Genomic DNA, 22,277 nt, shown 5'->3' on the forward strand with positions numbered 1-22,277 from the left:
CGGGTTTGCAGCTGATTTGTGTCGTCCCGCTCTGTTTCTCCGTCCCCCTTTTCGCCTCCATCTGTCCAACTCTTTCCTCCAGCAGAGAGGTCACGACCCCTGCTGCAGCAGCCAATTCCCAAGAGGCGGAAAAAAAATGTAAGAGCTGTCAAAGGTTGAGAGAGAACCAACAGGTGGATATCAGCCACATCCATCTTGCTGACGCAGCAGGAAGTAATGCGTACATTTGGTTTTCACGTCACCGTCTGGCTCTTTGTGTCGTCTTTGTCCTGGATTCCTTACCACTCCGGGCTTTAGGGATCAGGAAAAGTGGAAAATAACATGAAACGTGTGTTTGACTGTGAAAAAGGATTGATTTCTGCCTTTTAAGTTAAGGAGATTAGTCATCACTCGTACCCACTGTGTGCATATTTCACAGGAATTACGAAGCTTCAACCTTTAAGTTTTGCATAATTGCAACATTTCTTTTAAAATCGAATATTCGTCCAAATCCTCACTGTACTTTTACTTAACAAAGGCTGCTTTGGTTTTCTGGATATTGATCTTTTCATGTAAAACCAGGGAGCGAGGAACGACCGTGTAACTAAACAAAATTGATTGTTCAGCCTGTGTGTGAATGTCGTGGCCCTTGATGAAGGATTATCTATAAGCCGGTGTGTGTTATGTGTGCCAGGGAATCAAACAGGAACTCGATCCGGCTCTCTTTCACATCTCATGCAGATTTCTACTCCCATCGCCTCTTCCTGTCTCTGCGCCACTCGAGATTTTCGCCTGAGCAGCCCTTCAGAGGGAGGAGCAGTGATTGGGTCAGGGCTTCTTCGGCTGTCTTTGGAGCATTCTCACATCAATAAATCATTATTTTTTGTTACAAGTGGGAAATTTTTCTATTTTAAGAGAAACTGCTGCCGCTCACAAGTGTGTTTTAAGGGAGAATGGATTATTTTCAGCTCCAAGCTTCATGTTTTATTCTGAACAGCGAGCCGAACCTGACAGGTCACTAATAAGGACTAGGGCTGAAATGATTAATCGTGATTAATCAATTCTTCAAATAATTGTCAGCTAATTTAGTAATTGATTAATCTCCAACTGGACTCAATGACTTAATGAACCTGACAGGCCAGTAATAAATAGGAAGTAGGGCTTAAGAAATGATTCATTGTGATTAGCTGCGATTAATCGATTCTTGGAAGAATCGTCAACTAATTTACTAATCGATTAATCGCTAACCGGACTGAAAAAAAAAACATTTTGGGAAAAAATTATATATTTGCCCAAAACTGTAAAAAAAATATATATATAGATTTTGCTTTTGATTTAAACCTTTCTCTGTCTGTAAATATGTTTCAGCCAAAACTCCTCTTAGCTTTAACTTCACCCGGTTTGTATTTACCAAACCCATCGGTGTTGCATTTTAGACAATATAATGTTTATTTTCCTTTTTAAAATAAGAATTTAATAATTTATCTGCATCTTTTTTTATTTTTAATATTTTATAATAACGCTCAAGTGGTTAAATGAAAAGGTAACACTTTATTTGAAGGGAGTGAATAAGACTGACATTGACACTGTCATAAACATGTCATAACACATGTCATGAACATGAATAAGCCTTCATGAATATTTATGACTGTTGTCATAAAGCGTCATTCGGTAAATTATGACACTTTTAATACAAAGTTGACATTATTCAAAATGTCTTTGTTATGACAACTTGACATTAACCAAGAAATCATTACTGATATAAATTTGTTATAAAAGTATTACTGATTGCACTTTAAAAATTAGGTAACTTTATGTTATTAAAGGTAAAGTAAACAGTAATGATTTCTTAGTTAATGTCAACTTTGTTGATGAAAAGAGAGATGAAAACATGGATCTGTTGGAATGCTACTACTCAAGTAACCCTAGTCAAGAGGGCGGTTAATGTCAAGTTGTCATAACAAAGACATTTTGAATAATGTCAACTTTGTATTAAAAGTGTCATAATTTACCAAATGACGCTTTATGACAACAGTCATAAATATTCATGAAGGCTTATTCATGTTCATGACAGGTATTATATCATGTTTATGACGGGTGTTATGTCATGTTTATGACAGTGTTATGACAATCTTATTCAACCCCCCTTCAAATAAAGTGGCTAAATGAAAAATCTGCAGAATCTGCGATTTTTAAAAATCCAATTAATTGATTAATCGTCAGAATGATCGATAGATTAATCGACAGAATGATGGAGACACTTTTTGACGATGTGATGGGGAATATTCTTCGCACTAAATCCTTTAGTTCCATATTTGTCTATTAACTCTGCTGTATGCATAATTGTGACTTCATTAAATTAGAGGTGATTTTATGCCCAACTCTGTTTTCTTAAAATCTTTGCAGTTATTTTCTTTGTTTGTTTTTCAACCTGGGAAAAGAGCGGTCTAAATGCATCTTTTAAAGCCTCCAATTAAATTTTCTGTTCATGTTTTTGATGAATGTGTGGAAGAGTCTTGGTGCTCCAACAAAGAGCATGCTGATATTAAACTCTTTCCTCTTCCTGGACCAACCACTGTAAATGATTACTTCTTCTTCTCCTCTTTATGTGCAACATTTCCCGGCAGATAAAAACTTTTCACAAAAAATCTCTGATAATTCTTTCTCTTGCCATCATTTTAAATTCAAGGCTCTTCCATTCATCTAAAGACACATTTTTATTTCCCAGCACAAGTTCAAAGACACTTTAGCTCCTCGGATTCCCTTTTCTTAACCCGTTTGAAGTGGAGGTTCACATAAAAGGACGAATCTTATCTCGTCGGTTTGATTATCGCCGCAGCGATCGGCGTCGGGTCGAGGCCGGGATCTGATGCAGAAAGGTTTGAAAGCCGTCTGATTTAATTTACGGCGTGAAGAGAGCGCTCCAGCTGGGCGTTAAAGTGATAGATGAGGGTTTGTCAGATCTTTTTGCAGGAATGTTTATCGTCGTCTGTAGTTGGATAAATGTGAGCAGTGGATCAGAGATGTAGTTCAGCTGAAAAGCAGGTACAGTCCATGTTTTCTTTTTTGTTTTTTTATGCTGCACAAAAACAAATCGCAGTTTTTCTCCCGGACATAAGAAAAATGAGCGGGCATCAGAAGGTGGCATGTGGCAGCGGTTGAGTGATGATTTATCCAAAACTCTGGAGCTGCAATATAAAGATCAATTTCCCTCTGAGTCACCAGAGTGAGCAGGAATGGGAAAAAAAACTTTTTACACTTATTTTTATTTATTTATTTTTATTTTACACATCAGATTTCACCTCAAAGCTCAACATTGTTGCTTGTCTTTAATGTTGTGGTTTGATCCAATTGCAGCATCTCTCTTGCCTGACTGGACTCTTGATGAATAATACGAGCGAAACGACTTGAAACGCTGAGAGGGGATATCAAGGTTGCTCTTAAAACACCGGTGCAAAAATAAAAAGCTTTCAAACAGAATCAATACTTTAGGTTTCGCTTTTCTTTACTGTTTCCAAATTAAGGCGTCAATCGCAAAAACTGAAGATGTTTCACCCAGAAATGCTTCAAGTCACCTTTTAAAAACCTCAAGATGAGGACAGAATCTGATTTATTCGCCAAGATTGGAATTTGATTTCGGATTCAGGTGCTCACAACCTGCAGACGTTAAATAAAGAATAGAGGGAATAAATTCAATATGGATAAATAATGAGTTTGTAATGCAGTTTTATACTGAAAGAAAATGAATTTACTTTGTAACTATGAATCATTTTTTTTGGTCTTTTTAAAATACCAAAATGTAAGCATAACTTTACATTTTGGTCCATCTGCTGATTTAATTGTATGTGTTAAATTATTGATTTTTTGATCAGCTGATCAGTAGTGGTGTAGCCTTTTTATCAAACTTTTTTTTACTCCTTCTTGGGTAAAAATATTTCTAAATAGTGCTAATCTTTCTTGAGTGCAAGCTTCTGCAATTAGGTTTTTGAAAAATCAAAACTCCAAAGTGATTTAAATACATTTTATCCTCAAACATGTTCAGTCTGATTTTAAACATTTCTAAACGGTTTATTCTTTTCAGATCTTGCCTTTTTCTGCTTAAATGCTTAGGACTGGATGATAGGGCTAAAAAAACGCATCACAATATAAACGTTTCATATCAATTGATATTGATATTGATCAGTTTTTTGTTTTTGAATATCTGAATTACGACCAAACTAGTGTCCTGGCCTTTCCTGTTTTATTAACAGTTTCTACTAAGTGCTGTTCTTTGTTTTTTTTATGAGGCAAAGTGGGAAAACATCAAACTGCTGCTGCGCCAGTTACTCAACACGTTGTTGCTAGGTAACCAAAGTGTGAGTGAGTTGCTAGGTAACCAGAGTTTCCAGCCCTAATTATGACTACTTTATTCACTCAACAAAGTCTCCACTCAGTTCTGTACTTTCAATTTTTAAGTTTTAGAACACAAGAAAAATCAAGTTAATCTCAGAAACTGAAAAAGATTTGCTTACTGAAGTAAAAAAAAATTAAAATAAATCTGATTTTTGTTTCATTTTCTTGATTGAAACGTAACTTAAAAACCCAAAGGCGCTGATATAACCGTCTCTTTTAGATTATTTTTGTGTCTGAAGGAGAGCTAAGTCTTGGTTTTACACATTTTGACCAACTGCTCCCGACGATCGCTTACATGTTTCACATAACTTCTGCTGTGGAGCAGAAGGAGCCATGTTTGCTGCTGAAAACGCGTCACCTGGGGCAGAATATCCGTCACTTGATGAACGACAGAAATTACAGTTTTGTGGCCGTCGGTCGTCCTGATAGAGACGTCGGTGTTTTGACAGGCTGTGGACAGAGAGTCGTGCCGCTCTGTGTTTACTGGGCTTTTCATGGCTGGAAGATTTTCGTCTCACCTTGTTCTGAACCGCCGCTCCACCTTTTAACGCCCAGCTGTGCTGACAAATGTTCTGATGACTTGTAGCGCTTTGACTGGACCATACGTAGGTGGTTGGACATGAGACGAAAGAACTCACTGGGACAAAAATAAATAAATCAGCTGCACAGTAAATGTGAGTATTGCCAAATGTTCTGTTGGGCTGTTGGTTTTTTTTTGCATTTGTTCTCAGCAGCTTGCAGTATTTTTTTTAAAGTTATGTGGCACTAGCTGCCCTTATTTATTTATTAGTAGTTGGAATAGAGGAGGGTCATTTATTGTGCCAGGAAGTAAACCAGGCTCAGCTACACCTACTCTACTCTTGTTCTGCTGTTTTAATGTTACACTTTTTCTATATTTTATATGTCAGATACACTGAAATTAATGCATAATTATGAAGTGAATGAACAATCTTTCCTCAGTTTCCCCCCTTCTTTTGCAGTTTAATTTGCCCCTCCTTTAACCTGGAACTCCTTAAAGATCACCTGTTGTGAAAAATTTACTTTTTGCACATTTTTCCATTGGGTTTCTGCTGCTTCTGCAAACAGCCAAAACAGTTTAAAAAAATCATTCAGTTGTTTTGTTTTTTTTTTTGTCAATAAGTGAAGTTAATGTCTTTTCATGTCTGGAAAATGAGCTCTTTCAAAAACCTCCTGATAGGTCTGATTCAGTCGGCACTGCGCCGTTACCTAGCAACCCCAGCCATGGCACCTAACAACCCAAGTGGATCTCCGGCAGTTTAGTTTGTTTTACCGCTGTACAATGGCTGCTGGAATAGACAAGTGTTTTGTTGTTGACTTACCATCCAGAAACGACTTGCTGCAATCTTGTTGGTTGTACAGGAGGCTCCACTTCTGCTTCTCAAAGCACTAATTGCACTTCTGTTTTAAGCCATGTTCATGTGTTTGTGTGAACGTGGAGCTAGCGGCCATGGCCAGCAGCAGGATTTAAAGTGACATTATTGTGGTGTAAACAAAGTTTAACAAATATCTGCTGAAGTTTCTGCTTCGGCTTTTGAGTTTTAGAAGAACATCAGTGTAATAGCTATACTACAAAACAATTACTTCAATGTAGTTTAGCAAAAAAACAGTAAGTTACATGGTGTAAGAAAATGTTTTCAATCTGGATTTATTGAAAGTACTAAAGATATAACCGTGGTATAAAAAAATTCAGCTGTCATCTGAAACTATCCGTTTTATTTTAGGTTGTTGTCATTTTTTTTTTTACATGAAACTAAACGTCTCTAGGCATACAGGCCTTCTTCAGACAATAAAACCTGTTTTTACTCTGCTTGGGAAGCATTAATGTCGCATCTGTCACTTTTATTACAATAAAGGTCAGACCATTAAAGGGAAAAGAATTGGAAATGAGTCATAAATTTGGTCTCTTACCCAAGGGTTAGTTTTATAGCAGACGTTGATTTTATTCTTAATATAAACAAAGAGGTGTCCAGTGGAATATTTAGCTTATGCATGAATCAGTGAACGGTTATGAACCCTCTTCCTCTCTTCCGTATCTATGCAGCAAAAACAACTCAAAATTGAATAAAAAAAGCTGTAATATACCAGCAGGGAATAATGAAATGCTACAAGATGCTGTGTGTGGCGAGTTGTCTCTGTGATGTGAGAAAACATGCATTAATAACCTTGTGCTGGAGGAGATGCAGTACAGAAATGTGAAGCGAATGAAGTTCAGGGGTAAACTAGTTTCTGATTCTTCTTTGTGCTTCGAACTGCGGCTCGAACAGAAACTGGAATCAAGCAAACATACTGTACATCACAGCAGAAATTTCTGTCTTTCTGCCACTTTCTGCTCGGGTTAGGAGATTTCGAGGTGCGCCTCCGTCAACATTTTGGTGCCTTTAAAGTTTTCAAAGTCGTTCTTAAGCCCTCAGGAGGAACCTCGATGTGTAGGAGCAAACATAAAAGAAAAGATGAAAAGCGACTCAAGATCAGACGGGAACAGATAAAAACTCTGAATTTCCAGAATGGACAATCATGTTTGGAGTTAAACCATAAAAATCAAAGCGGTTTGTTTCTGACATCGGTCTGAAAGCCCCTGAAACAAACGGTGCGTTTGAGGCAGTGCAGGGACATGTCCCGCTGGTACTCCCTGCAGCGCTCTGTTTTCATCATCGGGCCTCTTGTCTTTCTGCTGTTCACTTAGTGGCATCTCAGGCATGTGCGTCAGATGAGTCTGCAGAGAGATTTACCATACAGAGGCGTTTCTGGGCCAGCTGGTTTGGGTTGAGTGGCTTCTGGAGGTCAGTGAAGAGATTGATGAGAAACTAAAACATGTCCAGTACCTTCACTCCTAAACGTAGTGGGAAAAAATTGTTTTATTTCAAAATTAAGGCACCTATTACTGTGCCTGGTGCCTCTCCAGTGAACGTTTTGGGCGAGAGGCGGGGTCACCCTGGACAGGTCACCAGTCTGTCAACACAGAGACAAACAATAACGATATAAACTAACACATATCGGTTAGTTTATATATCATAAACTAACAGATTTATGAACTGTTATAAATTTAACTTTATAAAGAACTGACTACATGTTAACTCTGGCAATAATAAAGACGACCGTCTCTACAAACCCCCTTTAACCTCCTTTTTCATAACATATATTAACAGTTTAGATAAAAATCTGCCTCAAATGTCATTTTTACGCTGATGACGCTGTCTTACATTGTTTGTTGGTTTTTTAAAGCAGCTTTTGATGGGATTTGATCCAATTTGAGTGATAAATGCTCACAAATCTGAAATAAATTACTTTAATGGATGTAATGTTTTCATTATTGTTTTCCTTTATTTGAAAAAGAAGTGTTTAATCCCATTGAGAGCTAACCGATTAAATAAATGTAAAAACAAAGATAAAAACTGAGTTAAAATATGCAGCTTGATTGGCAACACTGCATTGCCACTGGTGATGATTTATATTATTATTATTATAACAAATCTTCTTATTCGGCTACTTAACTTCACCTTCCTACGCAGCAGAACTGATATCCAGGTTTAACTGGGTCACAGAACATCAAACTCTAAATGTGTTTCTTTACTTGTCACAGTTTTTATAAAGTTGCTGCTCAATTTTTCTGATTTTTTTTATTTTTTATTCACAAACTTTTTTGTTGAACTACTTTCTTCCCCAAAGTCTCACCTGTGTACATGCAATATATTCCTGTCAAATCGCTGCAGATCGCACCGCCTGCTTCCCCTTTCGCTGCCATTGTAATTCTTCCCATTGACGCTGGAGGTGAAGGTTGTTTTCAACCTGTCATTTTTCATAGATGAAAACCAGCAGGCACATAGAAATATCTGTGCAAGTACCAGAGTTTCTTCTCTTTGTTTGATTTAAATTCTTGCTTTGCCTGAGCTAAAGTGCTGCTCTGGGCTTCAGGTCCTTAGAAAGAGTGGGAGTCGTCATAGCAACAGGCACCTTAGGGCATGTTTTCTTGTTGTCTTTAGTAATTTTTGGCTGCCTCCATAAACCTTGTAAAATTTTAGCGTCGCTATCGCTGAGGATATCTAATCTAGAAAGTAAGCGAGACATTTCATTGTTTCAAAAGCAGAAATCTTAAGGGGGAAAAAAGGAAATAAGTTTTCTAAAGCTAATTCAAGGCTAACAAACTTACAGAGTAAATCTGTGTCAAGGTTTAAATTATTACAAAAGTTTGTTAGGAAATTTCAAATGAGCTTGAATGAATAAAGTTGGAATTTCTACATTGGTATCTACAATAGAGTACACATCCAAGTCTGAGCTGAAAGTGATTCGCGCCGCTGAACCGCCATCTTGGTAGGCGGTTTATCATGATTGTTCATCATGTTTTGAGCATGATCAACAATGAGACCAACAAACAGAAAGTGTATTGGCACTCCTGACAAAATGTGCAAGAGAAAAATATATCAACAAATGTGAGACGGATTATTGTTGTCATAGCAACTGTCATGGTAGTTGGTTACGGATGCCTACCAAGATGGTTGTCAGCTACAAAGTTCCCAGAAGTGTGATGTCACATGAGAACTATGTATTAGGTTCAGTCTAAGAAAAATATATTATGAGAAAAAAAATGGTACATGAATAAACTCATAATATTACCAGAATAAAGACGTACAAGAACAAAGTCAAAATAATACAGGAATAAAATCGTAATCAGTGCATCAACTTATTATCAGTGGAAGGACACTGCATGCTACTGATGATAATCTGATGTGTTAACAGATTATGTAAGATTATGGAAGCTGCCAATGTGCAGCATTCTGCATCAATATGATATTAAAAAAGGAGAAATATGATTTGATGCAGTTACTTTTCATGAATTATGACGAAACAAGCTTCATTCTTCATGCTTCAACTAAACCCAGTAAATATTATCCAGCTCCATTAACTTCACATTATCTTCTCTCTACTTTAATTTCCGGTTTTACTTTAAAAGATTATGTTTGCTGCTCCGTCTTATTTTATATTGTGGCCCTTTTGTCTTCCCCCTAAACCTCGTAATCATTCACAAGTTGTTTCAGTTTTTCCTTTGGCCCTGGAGAGGAAAAAGTGATAATTTATCGGCTTACCTCACATTTCGTTTTAAGCCAACTTCTAACGCATTCTAACTAATATCACTGGAATAAATCTAATATTTATTACACATCAACAGCTGGGTAAATATTATGGAAGTTAAGTTTGTCAAAATTAATTTATTTATTCTTCAAATTAATTTTTTTTAAATCAATAAAGTTACGATTTGTTTGTTGTTGTCATGGCAACCTCCTGGCACGGTTGCTGAAGTTAACGGACGTGTGACGTCACATGAGAACTGTTTGTATTCAACCTGCAGCAGAAAACCGCTGGGGCAAACGTAGATATTTCCAGTGCAGCCTGCTGCCGGAGTCTTTATTAGTCTGCAAATAGCTGGCTTGCAGTGTCATGTTTGCAGCCGCTCCAGGCGCAGCAACAATCCTCTGATTTGTAATCGCTGCCTGAACGTCGCCGACGTCTAACAACCTGCTTCTGAACCGCTTATCCAGCTGACAGTTGTTATTAATCCAGCTTTGTGATTCCGGCACTGACGAAGAAGTATTTGCAAACATCTCTTCTTGTTCACTAACTGGAATCGCTCTCTGGCTTGTGACTTTATTCCAGCCTCGTATTTGGTTACAAAGTGAAAGCTAAAATAGCTGCCATGTTTTCCCTGTGGCGCCTGGCTGCAGCTGTTTTTTTTTTTTTTTTTTTTTTCTTGTGCCTGGAAAGTCATTGCCTCTAAAATAATCTGAGTTGGAGATGGCATGCCAAGTCCTCACAGAGCTTTTCTAAATATGGACAGAGCTGTCACATCAACACCTGCTCAGGACGGGCCCTGCATGCTGCAGCTAAGAGAATTAGTGCACAGCTTACACAGTAAGGCTGGAGAAAAGCTGCACAATGGGCGATAAGCAGGACTTCTGAGGCCTGACAAATATGCATTTGGACAGGATGTTTCAGAACGAAACAAGAATTTAGCTGCTACCCTCATTTTCTTTTTACTTTTAAAGAACAAAGAGTTAGAAAAGCACAAAACTCTTAGGAAACTGAAAGGAGGGAATGAACATTTAAAACGTGTTTTTGGGGCTTTCGATACAAATTCCACAAAAAATGCTGGGAACAATTAATTAATCCAAACATACAAAGAAATATATATAAGAAAGTCATATTGCAATTCTATGAAATTATTTTCAGAACTATGTTTTTTTTTCCTCAGTGTGGCCTTAATACTGTTTTATAATAAATATGAATGAAACTGAGATGCATTAAATAATGTGGATTTTATGGGGGGATGGAGGGATGAAAACCCGATGAACAAACAATAAATCTGCACAACTGATTATTAGAACAATTTTATATATATCTTTAAAAAACACCTAAAAATGGCAGAAATAAAAAAATGCCCAATTAAACAACTTTACATCTCTGAATAGCAGAAGTGGAGCCTGCTGCACAACCAACAAGAATGCAACAGGAGGTTTCTGAATAATTAGTAACACTTGTCTTTTCTAGCGGCCATTGTAAAAACTATCTGACTGAATGTTCTGGAACTCAGGTTGGGTTGCTAGGCAACGGGGCTGGGCTCAGTTGGGGTTGCTAGGTAACAACGCAGTTGACACCCAAATGGAATTATAAAAAACTTTGAAAGTTATTCAAAAGGTATAACTTTGAATAATAGCTTTGAGCAACGGTTGCCAACAAAGAATCCCTGTTTAGAGGCAGAACCTGTTTAACATTTCCCAAACATAAAACATTGTTTTTCCACCTTCCTTTTAAGAAATATACCAAAAAGTGTAAGTGAATGTTAAATCTGTATTCACAATTTATGCTGCAGAGCTGAACGCTCAGTGTAAAATTGAAAATGATGCTTGGCGTGACTCTGAAATGTTAACCTAAGCTTTTCCTGATTTGTTCCACTACAGTCAGAAAACATATTCTGTTTCCAGAATCCTGTGACATTTACTGACAGAGTTAGAGATTCATAGAAACACTGACCTGTTTGATCCTGCTGCTCATTGATTTTAGATTCTCTTTATTGCTCCAGAATTGCAAGTTTAGGATGGAAGAGTGTTGCATCAAGCTGAAGTCTAACTTGGCGTGAGTCTGAAATGTTAATGTTAGTGTACCACTTTCTCATCCTTCATATCTTTTCAATTAATCAATCAAGTTTATTTGTATGGCACATTTCAGCGATAAGGCAGTTCAAAGTGCTTTTCATCATAAAAACAGATTATATTTAGTTGATACACATCAAATATGTTGGTTAATGTTCCACTTATTATGGTTCAAAATCATGTTTTCAGAGGGAAACTGGGACAAAGGTGAGGTTTTAAAGTGAAACGGAGTTTATTGTATCGTTTATCATTTATCATGACAAATTTTTGATTTATCGTTGTAATGATATATTCCAATTAATTTTGTTTAAAACCTCACAAAACTTTTGAGGCTATAATTGCTGCCGTCACAGCCATACAGTTACCTAAAAAATTAGTAGTAAATTGTTCTTATTGTCACGTTTATCTTTATCACAACATTAACACAAAATGTCGTGATAGAGGCTAAGAGAAGATGATGTTTTCTGCATCTACAAAAGGGACAATGTTACTCATTTGTGCTGAAAAATGTTTAAAAATTGTTAAATGAACAGGAGTGGAGTTTAATGAATTCGATCGGCTGGGTTTGATGATTGAAGGTGGAGAGGTAACACCTGCATGGAGCTGTGTTTTCCCTGCAGGTCCCGCTGTAATTCAGCAGGATTTCACTTTCGTTCAAGCAGCTTCTCCTCCAATTATTCAGCCGTGGAAGCACTGGAGGGAATTACTTTCTCTAATTAAGACAGCCCGACTCTCAGCGATTGCATTGTGTCTGAAGAATTACAGCGAACACACAGGGATTTTTGAATGTTATTGTCTTTCAGTAAGTTTTTTGATTTGCTAAAAACTTTGAAAACCCTCCGACTGTTTCGATTTTTCTTCCTTTCAGCCTGGAGAGACAGGAGTTTGTATTTCTCTGCAATGTTTTTAGGATGTTGCTTTCGCTTGAGAAACGTGGAGGACAAATTGCTCTCTGCAGGGTTGCCGATTAGAGGCGATGGCCTTCAGAGTTAAAGGTGATTGGACTTTTGCCGTGAAAGCCTTTCGGGGCTGTTGCCCAGGAAATCCACACTCAGTCAGTCTTTTCTTCACTGGGTTGAAGATTTATCTGCCTCTGCCAGAAGTACTTAGAGTTGCATGAAGCCTATCTCTGGAACCCTGGCAGTTTAATATAAATACAGGTACGCGTGTGTTCGGTTCAGGTAATTCCAACTGTGTTCAATGGACTGCCATGGTTTTTCTCTTGGTTGTTTATGGTGCTAAGAAATGCAGAATTTTCCCACTTTTGAGCGCAGATATAAGTTATTAAAACTTTGCTGCATGCATGACTTTATTATCTAACTAAGACATCTGCTGAATCCTGTTTCTAGTTTAAACTTGCTTATATTTGCATCTGGTTTTTATCAGACGTCTGAATCCAAGTTTGAAAAGTTGTAACTTTTAAAATATGTTTTTTTTTTCATATTTGTTAAAACTGTCTCCATGAGTAATGTGAGACAGATAATCTGTGAAAAGATCAACATACTCACCTTCTCCATGAGACACTATTTCTTTCTGACAAAATGCACCAGCCTCGACCAAAAACAACCAATCAGAGACAGGAGGAGGGTCTTAGCGCTGTCAATCATGCTGATGAACGTGCTGCTCAATGTGCTAATGATGGAAAAACAACTTACGGTTACTAAAACCGTTTGTCTGACGTCATCGGTGACTTTGCTAACTACTATGCTAACTAGCCGTAGCATTCGCGACATGCTATGCAGATGGGAGAACGTGTAGCGTAGCAAAGCTTGCTCTGATTGGTTGTTTCTAGTTAGCACTGGGAGAAAGCAGAATAGCTCATTTTTTCACAGATTATCTTAAACTGTCACGACATTGTGACAGTTTTTAAGCATGTCTGATCAGAAGAAATAATCTGGATTTTGTGGACGTCCCACCACGTCTTTACAATGTGTTCATCATTCTGAATAGGGCAGGTACATCGGGATGAAGAGTGTGATTTTCACAGTGCTACCCTAAAAATTCAGGTTTCATTTACACTAAGGCTGTCAGTTAAAATGACATAATACAGATTAATCACATTATGTAAAAGCCGTTCTCGCGCGGAGCGTTATCTAGTTCACAGCACTGCGTCGTCGTTCATCATTTATTACGATAAACTTCTTACCATGATAGATTTGTTGTTTGTATAAATCCCCATAACTGTCCATATTGTCAAAATTGTTAGTTTTGACCATATGGACTACAGGTTTTCAGAATGAAATGAGGTTTTCATTGCATTCTGCAATGAAAACCTCAATAAAAATCAATATATTTGAAAATATGAATAAATGCAGTTACCGTGTGCAGTTTAGTGACACAAATCAAACTTCTTTAAAGAAGCGCGTTGCTGTTTTTCTAAAGCAGCGTTTATGTTTGTGGGGATATAACAGCTGTGACATGCAGCCACATTCATATCTGAAAGAAATGCAAAAAATGTGTCACTTTTATTGTTATCACAATAGTTTAACAAAGCTGCAAAGTTGAGCAGACTTGTTGGATATAATTGCAACATCCGCACTGATTGCCTCTGAAGATCCACTTTATCTTGGGTTCGTTGAGATCCAAACTCTAATTCTCACCGTTGATTTAAATCAATAAGTAAGTGATGAGGTCATTCGTCCCTTTCAGTTCTATCAGAGATCGTTTTTGTTAATACTCCTCTTAACTTGTAGATCCTTGTTTTGATCCGGATTTTCTTTGACGGTTTATGATTTTCCAGCTGGACTCCAACTTTCCCACTGATAGTGACACAAGAACCTGAAACGGAAGTGAAATTTCACCACTGCTGCGGCAGTCATGCCTCATTCTCATCGTAATTGCATCTGTCAGATCGGTTTCCTGATAGATTCTGCAAAAATAATTACCAGGCGCTGGTCCGCTGTGGGGGAAGGGAGGCAGCAGAGAGCTTGTTTCCTTGCAAAGTCATTCAGCTCGACATGGTTTGTTGGCCGGCTTCCCTCTTTAAAGATGTTCAGAGCTAAAAGTCTGAGAATGAAGCTGAAAGTGTCCAATAGTTTCCTTTGTGTGCTCAAAGTGAAGCCACACGAACATTAACATACTGCAAAAATAAAGAAGAGAAAAATATTTTTTATCTAGAGTCTACTGCAAATATGTGTGTACACTTGAAATAAGACAAAATTAACTTACAAGTAATTTCTCATAAAATATAAGAGCTTGTTTTATGTTAATTCCTTAATATATATATGAAAACGACTAGTTACAAGAAAAATAATCCACTATTTCATCAATATTAAGGGATTATTTACTTAAAAGTATCTGCTATTTGGTGCTAAATATTTGCTTGTAAGTTAGTTTTGTGTTGTTTCAAGTGTAGTAAAATAATCGTACAGAAGAGGATTAGGGCCACTGAAAAACAGAATGCTGACTTTAATCTGAGATTTCAGAGAAAAAAATGTCAGAATTCTGATTAAAACTAGAAATTTCAGCTTAAAGTCAGAATTCACAGAAAAAAGTACAAATTCTGAGGAAAAAAGTCAGATTTATCAGATTAAAGTTGAAATTCTGAGAATTAAGTTAGAATTATGGGGGGAAGCTTGAATTGTCAGATTGAGAAAAAAAAAAAGCCAATTTTCTCAGAATATAAAGTTTTTTTGACTTTAGTCTGAGAATTCTGGCATATTTATGGCTGAAAATGTACTTTTAAGTTAGTTATTGTTTCTTATTTTTCTGCTGTTGCCCTAATTCTCCTCCGTATATTTGCTCTAGAAACTAAGCCAAAACATTTTGCACAATTGTGTTTTTGCAGTGAAGAAATTATTTTCCTTTCCTGAATATATTCCTGACAGGTATATATTCAGACAGATATTAATTTCACCACAGGTAAGAGAGCGGTGTCCGCTGTGTGACCGAAGGCTGTCCTCGCCTATAAAAGCTTTAATATTTTAATAAATTCTCTGACGGATGTCAGCAACGCAGATGAGAAATTTCACTGAAAAGCCATCCAGGTTTCAGGTTGAGCTTATTTGAAGATGCAAATGAGTCCAACTCAAAAAAAAAAAACTAAAAGTAATAAGATGGAGATTCAAAGAAGCTGTCGGTGACGCAGAGGGGAAAATGAAACTTTCCGAAATAAGAAGCAAGTCATTGGAGAGAAAATGAGAAAGAAAGAAAATCGAGAACAACAAAAAACCCAGCAGGGACCTTTTACAGGGAAATTAATTTACGTCCAAGTCAGAAAATGAAAAACGTCGCTGAGATGGAAACTTTAGAGAAAGGTTTGGAGGAATTAAAAAGAAAGCAATCGAAAAAGTGTTAATAAAAAAAAGGTTTTACTTATCCCCCCTTTTTAGTGAAACTATTTCCTCTGAGATTTTGGGTTTGCATCTTTTTGAAAAGATTTATTGAACTGATTCAATCCAATTCAGATTGTCAAATGTCATCTCAAGAGACTTTACAGAAACTGAGTCCAATTTATATTTTTACCAGAAATTAAACTCCCAATAACTACAGAATAACTTTTAAAAGTGTTTGGTAGAAATAAATCAGTGCACATCACTGTTTAAGTCAAATTTAAAGGGAAATAAATATTGTAATAAGTCGTATTTAAAAAATCCTCAGAGTCTGTGTGGATGGTGATGCAGCAGTACCAGTCAGTCTTGCAGCAAATCTGAAGACGCCTCTGACTGAAGACTGTTGCTGCAAGTCAAACTGTCACTAGAAACTAACATTTAAATATCAGCAGAGACTTTATTCCATGGCAAAATGGCATCAGTTGTTAGCAAACTCTGCTAATCCAGCTCATTTGCTTTTGCCGCTCCCCTTTAAATCTCTGTTTGGTTCTCTAACTCAGAATCTTGCTCCATTTAGGAAGTTCCTGACTGATAGTCAGTATCTGCGTTTCCATTAACCTTAAAATTGCACAATTTGACATTTTGAAAATAAATTTGCTTAATGGAAACAAGTTAATTTTTAAAATATTCTCATTTTTCACTAAAAAGTTTTTGCACAAAGATAAGATATTTTTTGGGGTAGCGGGGGCAAATAGAAACAAGTTTATCTCGCAAAACTGTGATGGAAATCCTTTTTTTGCTTCACAAGAGTCACATGATCAACAACCGGATGTTGCTACTGCCAGAAATGACGAAGAAAACAACAACAACAACAGGAAGTAGTTGGAGGATGATGGTGCAGCAGGTTTTTAATGACTCGTCACATAGAAGCTAAATGCTGCTCAATGTTGTTTTTTTTATCTTAAATGCAAAATATATACATTTTTTCTACAGTGTTTGATTAAAACAGTTTTAAAGGTTTTGTTTTTAAGCAAGTGGCTGTAGAGTCTGTATGCTCCACTAAATGATTAATCAATTACTAGATCAGTTGACATTTATTTCAACGACTGATTAATCTGATTAATCGTTTCAGCCCTACTGTCAATTAACAAGATATCTGAGGAGCTAACTGCAGGTAGGTAAAATTATAAACCCAAATTTACAAAAACTGAGACAAACTGGAGAAAACCTGAAGAAAACTTTGACTTTTGAGCGGAGCCGACGGATCCAGCGAGGCATCACTAAAAGCTGAGGACTTAATTACCGCTCAGGTTGATTGCAGCCGGGGAAAACAGGGAGCAGTTAAAAGAGGCTGCAGCTGCGAGTGAAGGCAGGAAACTGGAGTTAACCGTGGAAATCTGATGGGAGAAAATGACTAAACAGAATTAACACGACGCGCAGAAAAAATAACCCGACATGAGACGTGAAACGCCAAACAAAAGATGGCAGAAACTCATAAACGAGATCAAACACAAGGCAGAACGACGCAAAAATACAAGAGGAAATTAAGACATAACATATAAATACTGACTATTAGTGCAGCAATGACATACTTCCCAATTCTTTCCATTTCAGTGTTTTCTTCTCAGTTAAAAGCTACTGTCACTTTAAGAGATTCAAAATGTAACATGTAATTAGTTGGCGACTAAATGGGTCGTAATCTGTCATGTTTCATTCACCAAACTGGACCAAACGAACATCTTCAGAAAATGCTCAATTAAATGAAATTACATGATAAACTTCAAGATTTTTAATATTATTTATCTCCACAGTACAAAAACACAAAATCTTACAAAACGTTTTGGTTCCAAATATCTTGGCACACTTTAAATAATAATAATAATTTTAAAAAACCATATACGGTAAGTATTTTTTCATCACGATATAGGAGCTTGTTTTAAGTAAATCATTTCTTAATATTGATTAAAAAGTACTAATTCAATTGGCAGATTAGTTCAACTATAAGAAGATATTTTCCCCATGTTACAAGTGAAACAATCGGCCAGTAAAATGTTTACTTTTTAATCAATATTAAGGTATTATTTACTTAAAACAAGCTCTTGCATCTTGCTATTTTAGAGAAAACTAAGATATTTGCACTACAAAGTTGACCAAAAATACTTAATATTTTATGTTTTTGCAGAATTTCAAACTTCTTGCTTACCAACATAAAAACGAGCTCATATGTAATGGTTGAGAATTGGTTTGTTTTCACTTTGATCTCTTGTCAGATTCAGTAATTACATATGAATGTTTTATTTTTTGCGTTTCTTTTCCACTGCAGTCCATCTTATGACTAAATAAAGAGAATATTTTGAACTTCATTCATTCCATTTCTTGTTTTTTATTGCAAGGGAGAGAAATATTGCTTGAAACCAACAGCAGCTTGTAACATTTTCTTTTAGCCGCTGTAATTTTCTTCCATAAGTCACAGCGTCTGGCGAAAAAACTAAATTATTTACCAGCCCCGGGTCAGAAGACACGGAGGTTTACAAGAAACCACACGGAGGCTTGACCGGGCCTTAAAGCAAGACATTACCGCACATTTCACTTTTCATACCACAACATAACCTGCAACAGCTGTGTGTGTGTGTGTGTGGGGGGGGGGGGGGGGTGCGTGTGTGTGTTTGCTCCAAAATACCAAACCTTCCTCCAAATCTGAGTTATTGCCCCTCTGTACCCTATTTGTGTCTTTAATAAAGATGAGCAGAGCGTTGCTGGGCAAACTGTAACCTGTATATACGTGTAGCTGTGTGTGTGTGCGTGTGCACGTGCGTGCGTGTATGTACACATGTGTATGTAAACGTGTGTGTGTGTGTGTGTGTGTGTGTGTGTGTGTGTGTGTGTGTGTGTGTGTGTGTGTGTGTGTGTGTGTGTGTGTGTGTGTGATCTGATCTTTCCTCTCTCAGCTCTATAATTGGATTTTCTGCTCAGACCCTGGCGGGATTTTCCTTTTTGGGGACACTTTCCTACTTTCTCGTTATTTATTTATCTATTAGTTTATTTTTGGGACTCGAAGCACACTGCACATCGCCACACCCACACACACACACACACACACACACACGCACGCACACACACACACACACACACACACACACACACACAAGCACGCACACACACGCATACACGTTTTTATTTCTACACTCCAACAACACAAACTCTTACCAAGTATTTTTGGTCTTTCTAGCACAAATATCTTAATAAACTGGAAATCAGACAAAGCCGCAGCATACAGGATCGTTTTAAATCAATAACTCCTTAATATTGATGAAAAAGTTATTGTTTTATTGGCAGATTATTTCACTTACAACAAGACATTTTTCCGATGCTATAAGTGAAACAATCTGCCAATAAAACAATAACTTTTTCTCCAATATTAAGGCGTAATCGACTCAAGCAAAGTTTTACATCTTTGCTGAAAAGTTACTTCTGAGTTAGTTTTGTCTTATTTCAAGTCGACTAAGATATTTGCATTAGAACCAGATCTAAACTACTTGGTTAAGACTTTGTGATTTTGCAGTGCAGTGGGTTTTATTTACACCAATTAATGCAGATGAAGCCAATTAACGTCAATAAATACAAATCTGGAGTTTTTGTTGTCTGTTTTGATTGTGGAAATGTTTCTTCCTGCTTCCTGCAGCTGTTTGTGTTTCTCTCTCCTTCCTCCAAATGACATTTTGTTATTTTTGTCGTGTATCTCAAGGCGTTATTAAAGCTAATGATGGTGCAGCTGCAGACAGCAGAGCGCGTTGCTTCCCGTCTCAGGTTTCGGTCGCGACGAGTCGTCATGGCGATCAATACATCGCCGGGCCGCTTGGTCTGCTGGGTTTACTGCCACAAGAAGCGACATGCAAAATTCTTGCTCCTGCTTTACGAGCTTTACATTTAGTTTTCATCATCTGCTGCTTCCTGAACTCATGGCATCATATTTCTCAGAGCGGATGCAGCCGCTGAGCGAGTTTCTTTTATCGCATGCAGTTTCTAAATTGATACACTTCTCAGTCATAAAAAGAATGCTTTGCAGCTTTTAGAACCTGGCAGGAGGGACAAATTAGGCAGAAATTTGTCCTCAAACGGCACTTAAATGACCAATTACACAGAATGTGGCAGCATGATTAGTTCACTAAACAACCTGGAAAAGTGCTTGTGGAAGTGAATGAAGGAGGCGACTGATGGTAAAGTCTCTGAATGTATTTCAGGTTATTTTATGTTGCAGTGACACATTAATTCTTTACAGCAGTTTATAGCATGTGTTTAAATTCAAAAGGTAGTTGCATAAAATGAGATCTGGAGAAAACTTTCTCACACTTTCTCCAAACTTTGAACAAATTAACATCTTACCGAGTATTTTTGGTCTAGTTTCTAGTGCAAATATCTCAGAACTACATGGTGTGTTAGGGCCATTGGAGATGGAAAAACAGGAGTACGTTTATGCCATCAAATCGGAAATTTTGAGATTAAGTTCAGAAATTATCTGGAAAAAACATAAAAATTTCTAAGCTTCGAAAGTCAAAATTTACAGGAAGAAAACTCATAAACTTTGAGATTATGCTCTAAAAATGTGTAGAAAAATTTCTGAGTGAGTTTAGCGACTTTACAAGAACACAAAATGTCCAAGTTTTTCTGGAAAATCTATGAAATTACTCTTAATTTTCTATCATATTTTCGACTTTTGAAATTCAGAAATGTTCTTGTTTTTTGTAGAAAATGTCTGAGACTAATCTTAAAATATCTCAGTTTTTTTCTCAAATTTTCAACGTTTGTTTCTAAGCTAAGTTTTTTTCTGGAACATTTTTAACATCAATCGCAAAAAGAGTTTTTCTTGCAAATGTTTGACTTTGCTCAGGAATTTCCAACTATTTTCTAGAACATTTCTGAGATTAATGACATTTTTGGCGTAAATTTACTCCTTTTTATATATATATATATATATATATATATATATATATATATATATATATATATATATATATATATATAAATAAAAAGGTCCTCATACATTGTTGTGAAGGACACTTGAAATAAGACAAAACTAGCTCATAAATAACTTTTCAGCAAGATATAAGAGCTTATTTTAAGTAAATAATGCCCTAATATTGATGAAATTGTGCTAATTTCTCTTAGATGAGCAACATCCTTGTTATAAGTTAAATAATCTACCAGTGGTAGCACTTTTTCATCAATTCTAGGGAATTGTTGACTTAAATAAGCTCCTACATCTTGCTGAAAATTATCCTGAGATATTTGCACCAGAAACTAGACAAATACTTGGTAATATTTTGTGTTTTTGAAGTGATACCTCTGATTTAGTTTCTTCCTAGTGTAAATGTCGAGATGAATTTTCATAGAGCATTTGCTTATCTGGCTATAATATGATCAAAATGTTAATCTACCTCTGTTATTTAATGCAGAGAATAAAACTTGCATATTACATGCATCCGTTACGCACACATTAATTTATTTCAACAGTTTATTTCAGTTTAATGGTGATGCTTATTGAGTCTTTGGCAGCTGCTAGATTTCTCGCTGTAGGGTTGCTTCCCGTAAATACAACATCTCTGTGGACAAAAAGTGTTTACTAATATAATACCCTGAAGGTTTTTTCACCAAAATATATTTTCCTGGAACTGTCATTGACCCATTGTGTGCAGTTTCACTGTGGCGGTCATAAAAGGGAGAGACGCTGCAGCAGCGTTGCCGAGTGTGAGATAAAGAGGCTCCCATCCCAAAATTAACAGCCATAATTGTCAGTAATAAAACAATAACTGATAGTTCCGTCACAGCGTGTATACTTTATTACCTAGAGTCACTTATTTCAATGGAATGGTGTATTTCTTACAAAGTTTAAATGGATTTTGCTGACAAAGCCTCGTGTGGCAGAAAAGAGGGATTCAATTCCTGAGATCTACCAGGAAATGTGTTACTACACTGTAAAACTGAATTATAATTGCCTCAGTATCAGAAAAACTTTTAACACGCACAGATATTTAGAAATTACAACCCAGAGAAATGTGTTCCTCCCAGACCATCAGCAGTACAATATAATTTAGCTTAAAAACTATTTATGAGCAACTGGAATTGTTTCTATATTTCAAAATAATAGAAGGTATGACACAGAGAGTGTAAAACATTTTGAATTGGATGATAATCGTTAGGTTAAACCAGGGGTGTCCAAACTGTTTGTCATTACAGTCAAAAATGTCAAATTGAGAGCAGCCTTTTGCTGTTTTTAAGTCTTCAGTAATATACTAAATAGACTATATTTTAATAAAGCAGTCACATTTTTGTAGAAAGGTAATTAAAAAGTTTATTTTTAGAACTTTTTGGGATTTATTGTCCCCATTTAGGGAAAAAAATCTTGTTAAAGAAAAATACTTTGTTTTGTACCTTAATAAATAAATGTTTTCATTAGACTTTATTTTACAAATTC

At 36.5% G+C, this 22,277-nt stretch overlaps 1 protein-coding gene and 1 long non-coding RNA gene across 5 annotated transcripts in view; one reads left to right on the forward strand and one right to left on the reverse strand.

Moving 5' to 3' along the window:
• fras1 (Fraser extracellular matrix complex subunit 1) overlaps window positions 1-22,277 on the forward strand; it is a 270,024-nt gene that overhangs the window by 45,281 nt on the left and 202,466 nt on the right. The gene's annotated exons all lie outside the window — the stretch shown is intronic.
• Window positions 6,215-10,531, reverse strand: LOC108166585 (uncharacterized). Of its 2 annotated transcripts, XR_014089105.1 has the most exons (4): window positions 9,474-10,531; window positions 8,065-8,437; window positions 7,268-7,341; window positions 6,215-7,166 (listed from the first exon to the last, which is right to left on the reverse strand). It is a non-coding gene; the product is annotated as an uncharacterized LOC108166585 (long non-coding RNA). The 2 variants fall into 2 exon arrangements; XR_001776939.2 differs by lacking the exon at window positions 8,065-8,437 and having other exon boundaries at window positions 9,474-10,522.

This window comes from Poecilia reticulata, chromosome 9 (assembly GCF_904066995.2).
Source record: "Poecilia reticulata chromosome 9, P_reticulata-male-v2, whole genome shotgun sequence".
NCBI classification, from domain to species: Eukaryota; Metazoa; Chordata; class Actinopteri; order Cyprinodontiformes; family Poeciliidae; genus Poecilia; species Poecilia reticulata.